This window comes from Notolabrus celidotus, chromosome 10 (genome assembly GCF_009762535.1).
Source record: "Notolabrus celidotus isolate fNotCel1 chromosome 10, fNotCel1.pri, whole genome shotgun sequence".
Classification (NCBI taxonomy): domain Eukaryota; kingdom Metazoa; phylum Chordata; class Actinopteri; order Labriformes; family Labridae; genus Notolabrus; species Notolabrus celidotus.
Window position 1 is genome coordinate 36,865,382 of NC_048281.1, and position 5,000 is coordinate 36,870,381.

The 5,000-nt window shown below is 43.1% G+C and overlaps 1 protein-coding gene across 1 annotated transcript in view; it reads right to left on the reverse strand.

The window, feature by feature from the left end:
• Window positions 1–5,000, reverse strand: part of LOC117820350 (ras-associated and pleckstrin homology domains-containing protein 1-like) — a 44,796-nt gene that overhangs the window by 7,504 nt on the left and 32,292 nt on the right. The gene's annotated exons all lie outside the window — the stretch shown is intronic.

The following is a 5,000-nucleotide window of genomic DNA, read 5'->3' on the forward strand; positions in this document are numbered from 1 at the left end:
AATCTGTGACTCAGATCAGTGGATTTTCATTAGCTTCTATATATGTATGTAAGGATGTTTAACTATTGTATTCTTTCAGTCTAAGTGTCAAGTTTAGAGTAACTTGATTCCTATGTCGTCTGTGACGGGTGAGATAGTGTCAGGGGAGTAATCAAGGTCTCTCCCCCTGCTCCTGTCTTTGCCGACTTCCTGTCTCCAGAACCAGAGCACAGGTCTTCTTCTGAATTGTTGTGTTCCTATAGTCCAAACATGGTTATCTAACTTTAGTGTCGTCTTCAGAGGGGGATAAATACCATGCCAAGGGTTTTGTCTGTCAGAACTGACTTGGCATTGCTCTGCACTCTCCTGCCTGTGTAGTGTTATGTTATTTCTCCTCGATCAAGTTCTACATAAACTATTTCAATGTAAGCCGTCAGAGTCTCCTGAGTCTTCTGTGTGCAGTGTCCAGTTTGTTGCTGAACTCCATCACAATCAGGACAACAGTTCATTACTTTATTGAAATGTTGTCTCATTCTGATACATTAGAAACGTTAGATGGAATATGATCTGTGGATCTGTCCTGTGTTTTTTAACTTCCTGTTGCTTGTGTTGTCTATTCGTTGTGCTCACCTGTCGCTCAGTCTATATGTTGCCTCATTTGATCTGCATGCAGCTAGTTCAATGATTGCTAGTCACCGCCTGATGTCAATATGTACAGCACTGTTAACTGTTGTCCTGTTGTGTCTGCATGTGTCTGCTTTAACATTTCCTCATTGCTGCTTCCTGGTTGTCTTGCTCCATGTATTTGATGTCCATGGACACTTTCTCAAAGACGGTCATATCATGTCCTTATGGAGCTTTTAGTCATTTTTAATCATGTGGTGCTATTTCTACTTTTCTTCTCTTGTTTGTTTGTTTGTTTGTTTGTTTGTTTGTGTTTTGGTTTCTCCTCTACCTTCTTATTTGATTTTATTTGACTCTATTTTATCTTTGTTGAATCTTCATCTTTTTAGGGAGCCTTTTTAACATCTGGTAAGGGACTACAGATGTAAACTAGCCTTTTGGCTAACTCTGGCATATTTACAGAAGTGTTCATTAATATGGATGCTCCTTTTAAATAATAAATAAATAAATAAATAAATACAATAACTAAGATTTGATGAGTAAGATTCGATACAACAGGATACGTTAGATTTGATTTAAGTTGAAGTTTCGATACAATAAGTTACTTTAGATTCAATAGGATACGATATATTAGTTTCTCCATGATACGTTAGATTCCATACAATATGACACCAAATGTTAGATTTAATACAATATGACAGATGTGATACGATATGTTAGATTCAATTCAACACGATATGCTACGTTAGATTTGATGTGATAGGATACATTTGGATACTTTCCATATGATTCTCTATGGCACAGATAGATATGATTCAATATGATATAATGTGATATGACCTGCATAACCTGCTTTTCTGAAGACAGTTTATGAACAGCAGCTCACACAGGTAACATCATCCAGGTCAGTTAAACCTGGTATTCAGCTCACGCTACCATCAGACATGAAGTCAAGTGTTCTTTGTATTTGTTGTTATTTCCTCTAAATGTTGATCTCAATCTTAGTTTGGTTTTCAGTTTGTTGTGTTCATAAAACTTTAACAAACAATGTCAGAGGGTGAAGTTAAGCACTCACAGTTTTCTCTAAATGGCGTACACGTACACCGACACAGACTAGATGACGCTCTGTGCGGCCGTGTGTCTGCAGATAAAGCTCATGTTGGTGTAAATATCAGGAGACCTGGAGCCTGACTGTTTTTATGATCAGGTGAAAATGAATCTCCTGATTGTTGTAATAAATATCAGAGCTTAAAGAGGAACAGATTCTTGGACTTCATGTTCTTTATCTAATGCTCCCTGAGCTCTACAGCAGACCTTAAATCCACCATCAGGGGATTTTGGGGTTTTGGTTCAGGGTCTGGAAAGGTCTGACCTAAACCTGGACCTGAACCCCTGAGCTGTAGGAGGATTTCTTCTGTCTCTGAAACAGGTCGCTGAGACCGGGACGAGCAGATGTGTAAGTCTGTGTGATGAGACAAATGAGACAGGCCATTGCCAGCCAGCTGCTGTGTGTGTGTGTGTGTGTGTGTGTGTGTGTGTGTGTGTGTGTGTGTGTGTGTGTGTGTGTGTGTGTGTGTGTAGTACACATGTGTGTATGTTTATATGATGCTACAGGGAATCACCCTCTTTGCAAAGAAGATTACCGCTGGGATCTGCTCCAGTCCTCTAACATCCAATCAGAGGACTCCGTGCTTTTCATCATCCAATCACAACATCCCAGCCCTGATCCAATCAGAATAAAGCCTCCTGACTGACCTTCTAACACACACACACACACACACACACACACTGAACATAAACTTTACCCTCGGACAGGAAGAAGCCTGCAGCCTGAGCTTAAGAGCAGCAGAGTCCCTCACATCCCGGCCTCCACTTAAACTTTGATCTGATTCAGCAGAGTCAGGAACGCTTAGAGAATATTTAATCTCCTACAAACTCAGACATGATGTTCTTATGGTGAGATCCAGATCCATTATACTCTCAAAACCAGGATCCAGATCCATTATACTCTCAACACCAGCATCCAGACCCATTATACTCTCAACACCAGCATCCAGATCCATTATACTCTCAAAACCAGCATCCAGATCCATTATACTCTCAACACCAGCATCCAGATCAACGCTAAACAACAACACCAGGATCCAGATCCATTATACTCTCAAAACCAGGATCCAGATCAACGCTAAACAGCAACACCAGGATCCAGATCCATTATACTCTCAAAACCCGGATCCAGATCCATTATACTCTCAAAACCAGGATCCAGATCCATTATACTCTCAACACCAGGATCCAGATCCATTATACTCTCAACACCAGGATCCAGATCTACTCTGAACAACAACACCAGGATCCAGATCTACTCTGAACAACAACACCAGCATCCAGATCCATTATACTCTCAAAACCAGGATCCAGATCCATTATACTCTCAACACCAGCATCCAGATCCATTATACTCTCAACACCAGCATCCAGATCCATTATACTCTCGACACCAGGATCCAGATCCATTATACTCTCAACACCAGGATCCAGATCTACGCTAAACAACAACACCAGGATCCAGATCTACCCTGAACAACAAGACCAGGATCCAGATCTACCCTGAACAACAACACCAGGATCCAGATCTACCCTGAACAACAACACCAGGATCCAGATCTACACTGAACAACAACACCAGCATCCAGATCTACCCTGAACAACAACACCAGGATCCAGATCTACCCTGAACAACACCAGGATCCAGATCTACACTGAACAACAAGACCAGGATCCAGATCTACACTGAACAACAACACCAGGAACAATGATTAGAGTATTATCTGTTCCCATTATCTGCATTGATTGGTGTTAACTCGCCCCGGGCTCACCCGCTAAGCTCCAGCGCTGCGACTGGCGCCGCTCCAAACAGTCATTACCGAGCAGAACAAACCTGCTTAACAAAGTCCCATCAGGTCACAGCTGACAACCACACACACACCGCACACACACACACACTGCACACACACACACCACACACACACACCACACACACACACACCGCACACACACACACGCCGCACAGCAGAGCCTCTCTGGAAAGTTTAAGTTTAATGGACTCCAGGAAACTGTGGCGGTGGAATCTGATGACACGCTTTAGGTGACGCTCAGGAGAAATGACACCCAAAACTGCAGTTCCTAAAACGTCCACTAGAGACCGGCTCCAAAAGCGAGTCAGTCACATGACCTTTTTGTTCCTGCCGCCATCTTTAGCATCGTAGCGCCACTAGCAAAGTTTAACTTCACAAGACGCTCCACGATCGTTATTATAGTGCAGGAAGCTGCTCCTCTGATCTTCCCCTTCAAAATAAAAGACAGGAGAAACTAAAATTATTAAACATTTGACTCCTTTACTCAGAAGTTCAGACATTTTATTTTTTTAAATTATGTTTCTGGGTATTTTTGCCTTTCATGACTGAACATCTGAAGAGAGACAGGAAGTGTGGGGAGTAGAGGGCGGGAGAAGACATGCAGCAAATGGTCGACCAGCCGGGAGTCAAATAGGCGATCTCTGTGACGAGGACTGTGGCCTCTATACGTGGGGCGCTTAGACCGCTAGGCCACCTGCGCCTCATATGTTTACACATCTATTATCTTAATTTTACAACTTTAATCTTTAACCCCCTTTTTCCTCCTTTAGGTGGCGCTAATGCTCCGCCATACAGAGAAAAGCAGGTAGCATGTGTTGACGGTCGGTCCTAAAGATGGCGTCACGTGAAACCCACAAATAGCCCGGTTTTAAAGTGCCAAACTTAACGTCAGAGTTTAGAAAGTTCATGTCCGGTTACACATCTTGTTATTTATTCATTCAGAGAGGAGGACAGAGAGAGAGAGAGAGAGAGAGAGAGAGAGAGAGAGAGAGAGAGAGAGAGAGCGGGGGAGTGACAGGATGGAATCAAACCCAGAGTCCAAGCCCGCCTGTGGACCTTATCTCTACCAGGTAGCTGCTCCACTCATCCACAGCAGGAGATATATTTCACATCCATCTGAGACGCAGACAGAGAAGTGTTGACTGTCACACTTACCTGAGTATGTCACATGAATACGTCACTTCATCATCATTTCATCATCCCTCATATTAAACTCCAAGCTCTGAGTGTGGATGACACAGCTTCACAAACACACGAGACGTCTGAGAGCTCAGACTCCTCTCTCTTCATCAGGGCTTCATATCGTGCATGGAGTCAGGCACAGCTCTCTCTCTCTGATCATCATGCCTTCTCTTACTCTTAAGACAGAACTCATCATGCTTCATGACTCAGAAACAAAGAGGTCTCTGCTCTCAGGCTGCAGATCTGCTCAAACGTTCACATGAAAACAAGAAGCAGAGAGGAGCTGGGTGTGAAGAC